We start from the raw sequence: 13,235 nt of genomic DNA on the forward strand, positions 1-13,235 counted from the left end.
AAGGCACTGGGAATCTGCAAAGAACTAAATATCGATACTGTGTGTGCTCTATTCGTGCTTCCGCGGACATACGAGATGCCTCCCCACTCATCCACTAGGTAAACACAACCACCAATGCTTTCTGGTAGGGTAATAAGGGGCCTCTAACCTACACTCTCAAAGTGGCCACTGATTGCACATGTGCCAGTCAGAAGATGCCAAATAGGTCCTGTCATAAAGTTAATATAAGAAAGAGCCTGTCAGCCGACCATAGGATACAGTGCAATTTGCAACTTGCAGCCTGGAGCAAGGTGGTGCGTTGCCTGCTAATGTCAACACTGGACGGTGATTGGAAAAAGAAACCTAAAGGCATGACAGAAAGACTAAAAAGAGAATTACACAAAATATGTCCCTGTTAAAGGCTACTCAGATCATTTGGTCTTTCTTCCAGAGAATGCAATGAGCATCAGAAGGGAGGGTACTGCATGAAGGCACCTAGAAGCTGACGTATGAGAGTGAGACATTGAAGATCACACAAAGAAGTTGCAAGACTGCTGTGTGGACGGTGGACAAGGCCTATATGTTTATTTATACATTTTTATATAGCGCAAACTTTACCCAGAGGCGTCAGAGCGCTTCACAGTTGAGCGAAGTAAATTGCACAAGGAATGTGAGTAGCATGGAAGTAGGTAAACCTACTTAGAGGTACTCGTGGTGAAAGTTTCATATTAAGAAGTTACGGAAACATTCAAGATATACAATACAAAAAGGTAGAGCGATTAGGGAAATACAAGTACTGCCCACACACCCGTCCCTCGCAGAGATTCTAAGATACTAGAATATAGATTCCAATCCTTTATTTATGCAAAGCCGCATCTAGTTGAGAATTTTGTTCATAGTTATTTTGGAAGAGATGTCATGTTCGCATTTGTGGTGCGTAACTCTGTAGCAAGACGCTAAAATCTGCTATGAAGCGTGCACACACTCACGCTGCCAAATGTGGCGAGTGGCGTGCAAGTGGGCTAAAGACATAAGCAGCAGCCAGGAAACCTAATGAAAGCCTTGCGCCACCGGTGCGTCACTTTTTCCCATGTTAAAAGTGACGCAACGGCGGCGCAAGGCCTTCATAAATAAGGCCCCTAGTTTTAGGTCGAGCATGGGCAGCGCATGATCTCCTCTACGAACCATGCTGTGTTGGAGTATGATCTAGATATTTGCTCATAATCCCCACGCCCTACCCACAATGTGTATGCATTTTACTTCTTTCCATATCTAAAAAATGCTGTCTGCTGAATTTATTTAATTTGTCATTTGAAGCTCATCCATTTTTTTTACCTGAAATGCTCCTCTTTTAATTGCTTTAATGTTGGAAGCTAATTTTTATGTTGCAGCAAGCTAAATACAGCATACTACTGTTTCCCATTCTGGGAAAGATAAGAAGTTCATGTTGGTTAACAAAAGAATGTTTATAATTCACCCCAACCCTGGGATTGCCGCAACTTTTGTTACACTCCCTTTCAGAGCTATTCATTTTGACCATATGTGCAAAAGAACGGGTTGAGGCAGCCCTGCTAGGATTCAAGCTTTGGAATCTGCTCACATGGTCAGCGACTGGCTGCCGCCCCCCCCCCCATCCGACCACACCAACCCCAGAAACATGAACATGAGGCCTGGTTATCTTTGGAAGGCGGGGGCTAGTCCCCCGGCCGTATTTATTAAGATATGAAATTATAAAAGGTTTTTAATTGCATGGTCAACAATTTATACAAAAATCAGCAGGACATTAGATACAATATCGTCAACAAGTTTGAGAGGCTAACCTTAACAAAACTCTAATACAGGTTGTTTCCTAACCGAATCTAACATCCTCATCTTGATTTTTGTATCCTACATTTCTGGCCATATGGCAAGGTCGCTAACCGGTGTCAGGTCCTACTAGCTGCGCCTCACCTAGAGATGTGCGCATGCGCAGCCGGGCCCGGTAATTACCCCGGTCTACGCCGTGAACTCCATTTACCCACTAAAGGAGGGCCCTTACTCTGGGCCATCCGGTGACGTCATGAGTATGCGCGCGCGGGGTGGCTACCAGCCTAAGGAAAGCGTGACTACTCCAACCCGCGCCCCTTTGAAGCATCAGTTACCTTGCCCCTGGAGTTCTAGGAGTGGCCAATGGCCCCTCCCCCTGGGCGGGAACCTCCATAGGATGATGCCCGCCCCCTCAGACCTTAAAAATAGGTGCTCACCGGTCATGACCTTACCGCATGCCCCATACCTAATAAATACGACGACCTATGGGAAAAAATTCTAATGGACAACTACTCTGACTAACACATAAAAGCATCGCTGTAAGGCTACAAAGGGAAAAAAGGTCCTAAACACAATTGCAAATTATAACATATTTCAGCACAGTACACTAAAAGGAGAAAAACTTCCTAAACACAATTGCAAATTATAACATATTTTTACAGTTCACTAAAAGGGGAAAAATTCCTAAAGAAAGCATCATCAACATAATATATAAATCGACAAATCCATGTGCATAGCCAGGATGGCAACAGTCACCTCAAAATTACACCTAACACGACTAATACAGCATCAACCATTTGGTTCCAGGGGTGGTGGGTGGGTTAACAAAGAAGCCCCGAGCGCGGGGCACAACACGCTGTGGGGGAGCGTCCAGGGAACAAGAGGGTCTCCCGGGCGCTCCCCGCCTCTTTATTATCAAGGGGCCGGGTGGGGATGGCAACGCCCCCCGCCCAGCCTCTCCAGCAGCACGCCCCCCCGACCCGGATATCCTACCCTGGTATCCGGGTCAGGGAGGTCGCCGGCCAATCGGTGGCGGGTCGCGCCCATGAGGGCCCGCCCCACCATCGAGAGGCACTAAGGGGGAGGCGGTTGCCGCGCCGCCATGCGGGCGGGGGGGCCAAGGGCCCCCCCTTGTCACATGGTCAGCGACTGGCTGCCCCCCCCCCACCCCAACCGACCACACCAACCCCAGAAACATGAACATGAGGCCTGGTTATCTTTGGAAGGCGGGGGCTAGTCCCCCGGCCGTATTTATTAAGATATGAAATTATAAAAGGTTTTTAATTGCATGGTCAACAATTTATACAAAAATCAGCAGGACATTAGATACAATATCGTCAACAAGTTTGAGAGGCTAACCTTAACAAAACTCTAATACAGGTTGTTTCCTAACCGAATCTAACATCCTCATCTTGATTTTTGTATCCTACATTTCTGGCCATATGGCAAGGTCGCTAACCGGTGTCAGGTCCTACTAGCTGCGCCTCACCTAGAGATGTGCGCATGCGCAGCCGGGCCCGGTAATTACCCCGGTCTACGCCGTGAACTCCATTTACCCACTAAAGGAGGGCCCTTACTCTGCGCCATCCGGTGACGTCATGAGTATGCGCGCGGGGTGGCTACCAGCCTAAGGAAAGCGTGACTACTCCAACCCGCGCCCCTTTGAAGCATCAGTTACCTTGCCCCTGGAGTTCTAGGAGTGGCCAATGGCCCCTCCCCCTGGGCGGGAACCTCCATAGGATGATGCCCGCCCCCTCAGACCTTAAAAATAGGTGCTCACCGGTCATGACCTTACCGCCACAGGCCAGCATTGTTAACCGACGATCTGGCCTCCCCCTATCTAGACCCAAATCAGGAGCGAGCTTGTTTAGCAAATCCCTCCAACCAGGCCCAGAGATTGTTAGACCACAAGACATTCCCCGCCTCATTCAAGTGGACACCGTCCCCCAGGTAGTACTGTTCGCCCCAGATACACCCATGTGGAATCGTCTGCAACCGGGGGGCTCGAAATAGTTTGTCCAACTGTGTGTTGATCCTCTTTACCGAGTGATTCAACGCCCTGACCGAGTCCCCCCCTCGCCACTGCCATCGAGGGATAAGTTGCGACCATACTACCATGCACCCCGGGCAGGTCCTGGCCACCCACCCCGCAGTGGAGACTATCTCTTCAATAAGGATGCGTCTCCCCAATTTGGCCAAATCATTTTACCCCAGGTGAAGTATCACCACTGACGGGGGGACGGGCTGCCGAGCTAAGAGACCCTGGAAGAAATCCCTAAACTGGTTGAGACATAAACCCCCTCTCCCGAAGAACGAGATGTCAAACCCCTGTTGCGCAGCCCTTTTCTTACGGTCTCCTGAAAGAAAAACACCTTCAGCACGCCTCACATAAGAGTGCCCCACAATCCAAACCATTTTCTTGTGCTGATCCGGGTGCTTGTTCCACGATGATGTAGATCGTTGCCGCCCGGTGGCGAGTTCCTCCCCTGCTTCACAGGTCTGAGAAACTGCAAAAAACCAGAGACAAACCAGGCGTGAGCACCATCCTGTCACAACATGTCAATTCGCACATATCGTTTGTAACATTCAGAGGACCATCTCCCAATTTCCTTCACATTCTCTACCGGGAGCCCCCTTGCTACTGCCTCAGTTGCTGCCCCAATCCTAAAGGAGTGAGTGCCAAATTCCTTGGGGTCAAAACCTGCCTGTCTGACTGTCAGCCCCAAGACTCTTCTGAACTGGTACCGGGTCAAGGGCGTACCGTCGGCGTGACACAACAGTGCACCTCCCGCCGTGCCCCCCCGCTGCCTATGGAAGACTTCCACATGCGCAACTGGGCAGCAAGGATTGGCACGGGCCCGGTGGAGCACTATGGTGTGACCCCGTGACTCCTGGTCAGTTTTAGATTTCAGAATTATCACCCACATGGTATCCTCCCTGATCCTTACACAGGCCGCCCTGCTGATCATTCTTGGACGCTGCCACTAGCTCGCCAATTCTCAGAGCCCCATAGAATGCCAAGGAAAAAGCAGCTTTGAAAAGAAGTACCTCCCACTCCGAGCTACAGACACTGTCAAGTGCGACCAATAAAGCTGTCAGCCGTGCTAGCCCGATGGGCTTTCTTCTATCCGCTGGGTGACCCTGTAAACGGCGCCACCCCCTCAATGCCTTGCGCACCATAAAGGTGTTAGTGGGATCTCGCATGCCTTTAGCCTGCGCAAAGAAGGAGACCGCCGCCCTATGCCTGCTCGCAGCCGCTACTGAACGTCCTTCCCTGTGCATCCATTCTAAATAGGCCGCAAAGCTGTCGTCCTGAGCCCATCTAACTTCCCATTCTTGCCCCAAGAAAGTACGGTAAGACAAAAACGCCCCTTCATAAGCCGTCTTGGTCCTGGGGGCTAAGCTAGCAACCACGAGGTCCTGTAATCTGGGGCACCAATCTGCCAAATTACTGCTGGGAAGTGTGCTGGCGAGGGGTCTGCTGCTGGAAGGTGTTCCCTGAAAACCTGCATTTTAAAGCGAGAGAGGGAATCAGCTGCATTATTGAGAATGCCAGGGACATGCTTGGCCTTGAAAACCACATTCCATTTTAGGCACTGCAACACAATCTCCTTTATCAGGCGCAGTATGAAAGGACAGCGTGCCCCCTGTTGGTTAATACATTCCACTACTGTCATGTTGTCTGACCAGAAGACCACAGATTGATTACATAAGTGTTCGGGCCAGACTTTCAGTGCCACCCAGATTGGGAAGAGTTCAAGGAAGCCAATATTGGTGGTCAGACCCCATGTTATCCATTCTTCCGGCCAACGCTGAGCGACCCACTTGTTCCCCAGGATGGCGCCAAAGCCCACACTACCAGCAGCGTCTGTCCATAAACCCAACTCTGCTGATGTGGCGGGAGGAGCGGGCCACACCACCCTGCCATTGAAATCCTCCAAGAATGCCATCCATATAAGCATATCCTGGCGAACCTCAGATGACAACCTTGTGTGATGATGTTTCTCCTGTAATCCTCTCATCGCTTGAGCAATGGAGCGTGAGAACGGGCGTGCCATAGGGATGACCCGAAGGGCGAAGTTCAGTTGCCCCACCACTTCCTGTAGTTGTTGCAAGGAAACCTTGTCTTTGCGTAAGCATTGACGTAGCGTTGTTCTAAACTTGGACACCTTGTCCCTGGGCAACCTGAAGCATCCCTCCACTGAGTCAATCTCGATACCCAGAAATTCCAAACAAGTGGATGGGCCAAACGTCTTCCCTGGCGCAAGCGGGACCCCAAAAGCCAGCATGAGCACGCAAAATTCCTGCAGTGCCCAAGCACACTCCTGAGAGCCCGCCGCCCCTAAGAAGAGAAAATCATCTAGGTAATGCATGACCTGCTGGTGGCCCGTCGCCTGTCTCATGACCCATTCTAGAAATGAGCTAAACATCTCGAAGTATGCACATGATATGGAACAGCCCATGGGCATGCATTTGTCCATGTAAAACTTGTCTTCAAAATTGAAACCTAGGAGATGATGATCATCCGGATGAACTGGGAGGAGACGGAAAGCAGATTCAATGTCTGACTTTGCCATCAGTGCCCCCGGCCCCATGGCACGCAACAGGTCAACCGCTTGGTCAAATGAGGCATACTTTACACTACAAATCCCCTCATCAATGGCATCATTCAAAGACGCGCCTCTAGGCGCCGACAGGTTGTGGATCAGTCTGAACTGACCCTTCTCTTTTTTTGGAACTACTCCTAGTGGTGAACACACAAAATTGGGGACGGGCACCCTCGAGAAAGGGCCAGCTATCCTGCCTAGAGACAGCTCCTTGCTAATTTTTGCCGCCACCACCGAAGGGTTGAGTTTTACTGACAATTGGTTTTTGCAATGGGCGCTGCCTGTGTACCCCCCCCGCCGGGATCCTAAAGCCTTGGGAGAAACCTTCCTGTAGTAGAGTGGCTGCTGTGTGGTCCGGATATCTATTTAACCATGGAATCATTGCTAAAACATCTACAGACGTAGGGGTACCCAACTGGTTTATATTACACTGGCTTCCCTCCTCCCCTCTGACCATGGTTGCAGTGCTTGGACCTGCAAGATGATTCTGGGTGTGAGGGGTGACCACAGGCCGAACATGCATGTCTAAATCTACAGGTACCCGGGGCCCGTGTGCAGGTGCGCTTATTAAAGTCCCAGCACACCCCTTTTTTCTCGGACCCGCCGACCCTGTTCCTCCCCGGGACCTCACTCGCTTGGGGGGACCGAAAGGGCTGTTGAGGTCTGGCAGAGAACACCCTGACCGCACTGGTGGACTGAGGGGGGGGAGCTCTCTGAGAACTGCTGATGCCATGACATAGAATCAACCCTATCCCATGTCAATGATGGGTTAAATTCCAAAGCTTTCCTGAAATTGACATCATACCCTTTCCAGGCATCCCCAGAGTACTGTTCACTCCACCCCACAATCCTGCTCTGGTAGCACACCAATGGCGCCTGGACATTCGGGGGTCGTTCGGCCTTGATGGCTGTGAATACTGCAAAAGCCCTGATCCAGTTAAGCAGCGTTTCATCCACCCTAAATCTAGAACACTGTGCCCTCCATTCACTTGGATGCATCCACTCCTTTAGTGTCTTTGCATGCTCCATTTCCTATTATATAGCAACAATGAAAAAATGTACACATATTTATCAGCCCAAATCATCTCCTTCACTGTCTGTGACACATGTTGTGCTAAATTCTCACTCCTGGAAGGTATAGAACCATCCCCCAAGAGAGGCAGTGCCACTTCCTTACCATTTCCGGGCACCTGGGCCGGCTGCCCACTAGCTCCGTCCGGTTGGGCGGGACTGAAACCTGCGAGGGAAGAAGATGAGGGCACTGCAGCACTGTCGGCGACTGCTGCTGATTTAATCTTTTCCACGAACTTTGCCGCCTCTGCCGCATGATCTGAAGAAGCAGGAAAAGCCCCCCCCTTCTGCAGCCACGGCATCAAGGCCGTTATCTGAGATACCAATTCAGGAGGCATAGAGTCTACTTGACCTGCTGGGACTGCAGGCGCCACTGGGGGCACACCCGGTGGCACAGGCGTAGTAGGCAAGGGGGCGGCCGGTTGCGGCAAGCCCGTGACTGGGATCGGTACCACAGGTGCGGGGGCGGGTCCCGCAGGAGGGGGCCCCGGCGGAATGGCAGGAGCCGGTGCCGCGGGAGGTGGAACTACAGGCGCAGGTGTAGGAGGGGCCGGAATGGCAGGTACAGGTATGATAGGTACTGGAACTACCGGGCTAGGGACGGGGGCAGTGTACCTGGGTTTCTTGGCCTTAGACCTCTTAGGCGGGGTATCCCCCCTTGGCAAGGGGGCCGCCTTCTGGCGAATAGGCCTACCTGATGGGCCAGGTGCATCGTCAAACCTTTCATTGATGCGGGCCTCTAATTCATCTAGTTTCCCCAATCGCTTGTTCATGTTGCTCATCTCCCGCATCATGGCCTGCATCATAACCTCCATCTTGGACCCTCCTTTGCCACCCCTTGGCCCTGGCATGTTCAGAACCCACCAACCACCGCCTGCACTCTTAGTGATACAATTGAGCGTACGTGCACCTTGTACCTTTACTAGATGGAGGATGTCCAGGGGGCGTGAGCACCATGCAACGGCAACCGCAGCACCACCGGCTTGTCCGGCTATGCCAGGGGTGAGTAAACCTAGTGTAGACCCACCCGGCGGCAACCAGGAGGGATGAAATGCTAGCCCCCCGTACTCCCCTTACCGACCAATCCTGCGTGCTCCGCGCCGGTATTGCGACCTACTCCGCGTCCTCGAGTTGATCAGGCAAAATTGCAGCAATGTTCTCTTTGATTGCCTGTAATGGAAAATGTATTAACAGCTGGGAGTATAAGGCGAGAAAAAACCTTTATATTTGAGGAGGTTGGTCTACCTTCTTCGAACAACCCTCCAGCCTATCCCTGCCTGGATGCCCCAACCATTGGAAGCACCTTTAATTTCTATTTAACCCTAATGTTAAACCAAATCAATTGAAATACAACAAATTACATGCACCCCTTTTTCCCCAGGTCTCCCATCCAAGTGCTGCCTTGATCGACTCTGCTTTACAACCCAAACAGCTCCCCGGCACAGACGGCAAATTCGTTCAACTGTAAGGCGGGAAAAGGTGAACACCCAAATCAACCACCACACACACGCGAGGAGCGGATAAAAAAGGGGGGCACAAATTATCACTCACTTCCCCTTCCACGCGCTGCATTAGTGCCGCAGATTCCCGCCCGCCCCAAACAGTTCCCCGGCACAGCCGGCAAATTCGTTCAACTGTAAGTCGGGAAAAGGTGAACACCCAAATGAACCACACACGCGAGGACCGCAGTTTACCGCCGGCGGGATGGCCTGGAAGTACAGCACACAATAGACGCGAAGCGGTGTTATTAACTTACTGAAATTAACTGCGGGGCCCCACACTCTTCCACGAAAGCCGGAATACGGCTGGTACACTTCCGGCCACCACTCCGACTCAAGAAATACCTCTTCAAACCCGCCGACACTGCTACATGCGGCGCCGAGCGACCTCCGCTCCAACCCGGTACCTTCCTCGACCAGCTGGCCCGCCAAGGGAAAGAGCGCCGACCCTGCCCCTCGATCCTTCGAACGACCTCCACTGACGTCCTGGGGTAATCCGACGACCTGGAGAGGGGAAAGAACAAAAAATTACTAGAAACAAAGAAGCCCCGAGCGCGGGGCACAACACGCTGTGGGGGAGTGTCCAGGGAACAAGAGGGTCTCCCGGGCGCTCCCCGCCTCTTTATTCTCAAGGGGCCGGGTGGGGATGGCAACGCCCCCCGCCCAGCCTCTCCAGCAGCATGCCCCCCCCGACCCGGATATCCTACCCTGGTATCCGGGTCAGGGAGGTCGCCGGCCAATCGGTGGCGGGTCGCGCCCATGAGGGCCCGCCCCACCATCGAGAGGCACTAAGGGGGAGGCGGTCGCCGCGCCGCCATGCGGGCGGGGGGGCCAAGGGCCCCCCCTTTTCATTATATGCAGTTCGCTGGCGCAGGCAGCTACACACTGAGCAGTGTTTCCGTTAACCAAACATGTGCGTTGAAAACCACACGCACATCAATCAATGTGTTTCTTTGAATGGGACAGACAGTTCTGCAGCAAGAGCATTGCTTTTGCTATTATCCTTTTATTTTCATGGGACACCACACACATGACAGGCTTGATAACGTTGGATTCTTATCTTTATTATCTGCTAAGAAGTGTAAAGGGCAAAAACCCAATTTTACTACATAATCAACCTGTCAACCTGTTCAATTTTGTAATTCTAAAGCATCACTGACTCCGAAATCAAAGGTTAAGGGATTTATTACAAAGCCAAAAATACCTGAACATACAAACAACTCAACAAGAGGTTAAGAAAATAAAATGGGGACTAATACAAACATAATCCTACGCAGGAGTCTCATCCGACTCAGAATAAGAAGAATAGTTCATTCTAAAAGCATCAGGCATCCAATGATTGCTGCAATCTCTATTTTAGTTTTCATTAGCCTAGAAAAGAAAAAGAATTAATCTATTTTATTTAAACATATTTTATTGGTTTTATATCCACATCTTACATTATTCGTTACTTCTCTCCATCGTCTGTGCTGTCTATTATACCATTCTCCCTTACCTGTATCCTCAGGACCACCCAGTAGCATTTTAATGTTATAACATAGTACATAGAGGATTTAAACATAGTCCTCCAATGGATTCAAGATACGTATAGTACCTTCCACAGTAAAACTAACCCCAACCCCCAATATACCCCACCTCCCCGCCGGTGTGTGTTGCCTTGAACCTCTGTGTTAGTCACATGTCACGATGTAGCTACTACTAAAAGTCTTTCTCTAGAAAAAGAAGAATTAATCTATCCCTACACTGCCGCTAAAATGACATTCCAACTTAACATCACCCCAGGCAAGAGAGAAGAAGGTGTCAGTTGTGAGGACTTCCTTAGAAGTACTCTCACTTTGCATAGGTAAGTAGCCAAAGCTACAGAGCTCGTTCTAAGATTCTCCGTCTAGCTCCCCTCTAGTCCTTATCTCCTCAACCCTCAGGGGCACTGTCCCTAATACAAAATCACAAAACAGTTGAACACACCCTTTACATGCCCATTCGGACCGGTCTTCTTTCTGTACTTTTCTATCGAAACTCTGACTTCATCCAAAAAACATCGGTGTGTCCTTGGTTCCCAGCCACCTTCTCTGCTGAAAGTATCATATCTTCATTCCTGTACACTCCCATGGCGGCTTCTCCTACCATCCTAACTCCTAAAGCAAAAGGGTTATTCTGTCTAACGAGATGTATGTCCTTGCACGTGCAACAAGAAGCATGTGAGCGAAGCAACCTTGCACGCACACAAAACCTGCTGACTACCTCCGACTGAGAGTCTACCCAAGGAAAATACATTTCAGGCCTACAATATTCAGCTAACATATGAAATCATGAACAGGCCTTCTCTTGAACGTATATGCGAATAGGCCTTTACACATTTAGATCACACATTAATAGCATTACATCCATAAACATTTAATGCATTACATTTTCTTAAATGAATAAGCAAACCTACACGTGCAGATTTTAATATGGTGCATGTTTAAATCTAATGCATCACTTTATAGGTGAACTAATTCATTATGCATCATCGAGAATACAGTTTCGAATAAACACTACATTGATCTTCATGAATGACATGATTACATTTCTATTCGCACTAATATATGCTGCTTTAATACTACATTTCTAATGACTACACGTTAATACATTCCTTTAGATATGCGGATGCTGACTATCGGTGATCATGATGCACCACTACAAATTTCAGAATAACATGACGCTCTATCAGTTCCCCCCTTTGATGACTAGTGTCATCACACCTTTACACAACTTCCATGGAGAAAGAACCAACCTAAACAGAACTTGTTGCCATTCTTTCTCGTCTGCCTCTTTCCATATTCTTAAGACTCTGATAGTGACTGTCCTGCAGTATTTCCATCCTCCTCTCCTGTGCACTAAGTGATCTCCCAATTCTGTTGGTCTTATACCACTTGTAGGCTCTGACAAAACCCCACAAACCGATCACACGAGCAACAACTTTAATGAGAGGTTTCAAGACATAGCCAAGAAAGCCTCTTCCTGAATTCGCAAACCAACTCCCCACTTGACCAAACCCTTTGCCGACTTTCTCCCAAACTCCTTCTTCAGTCAAATCCTCAATTTTATGATGGATCGTAGTGATGTTATGTATATATTTCTCCAGATCTTTGCTATTTTCTGGTATATAAGTACAACACTCCTGAACTTTCAACATTTTAAATACTATGCCCTCCTTTGCTAAAAGGACATCAAAAGCAAGACGATTCTGTAAAACCATAGTTCTTATCAACAACATCTCTCCTTCCACTAGCAGCAGCGACTTTGCCGTGTTCATTGACAACTCATCAACCACAGTCACCAATCTTCTAATTTTCACATCATTCAAAATCACTCCCAAACCTGGTATCATTGCACCAAAAATATCTCTAACTATTGCTCCCGCACTTTCACCTCTTTTCACTCACGAATGCTTCCCTCCCTCTAAAAGGTCCAAATCTCCTGCATGGTAGATCTTTGGGAAAATAATCGCAAAATAAACATGTACCATATCACTTTGCAGGCAACTCAAATAAGCATTAGTTCCACCCACATAATACACAGTTGGAATCACTTGTACAGAACCTTGCAAAAAGTCCTTTGTATAATCTTCTAAGGTGAAAACATGATCACACGTAGTCTGTCCCACTGGAACATTCTCGTAATAAGTCTGTTTACGTCTTATACACAACTTCCCTCTCTGCTCCTTATCTAGCGCTATAGGGCCATAACTCCCTTTTGATTCATGCAATCTCTCCTCCTATGTCCAATCTACTGGACTTTCTCCTGGATCTCGTATCTGTGTTAATTTTTTGTATCTATCCTCTACCTAATCTACAAACATTTTCTTCACATCAGTTAATGAACATGTGAGATTGTGACTTTGGGCATATGCCTTGTCCAATTCTAATAACGGTATAAAATACTTTCTACGCCTATGCTCTTGTTTGTAATAATCATACTTATTCAAATGCTTATAAGCTGGTACTTCAGGAAGCACTGCATCATAATTAGAAAATAAATATTCAAACTGACCTCTTCCATAAAAGATACTAAGCAACAAACTACATGAAACACCATACGTCAGTGGAAGGCGATGATATATAATACCCTCGTCCACTGAAGCAGGTAACTGCATACAGACATAACAATCCTTCGCATCCATGGCATCTATATATTCAAAAAGCAGCTTAGCATACGCATTAAGCTTAAAATCATCTCTAGAAAGATCTACATGAAATCTATGACTCTCTTCTAGTAGCAGCTCTTATGGTGA

Source organism: Lissotriton helveticus, chromosome 3_2, assembly GCF_964261635.1.
Source record: "Lissotriton helveticus chromosome 3_2, aLisHel1.1, whole genome shotgun sequence".
Taxonomy (NCBI): domain Eukaryota; kingdom Metazoa; phylum Chordata; class Amphibia; order Caudata; family Salamandridae; genus Lissotriton; species Lissotriton helveticus.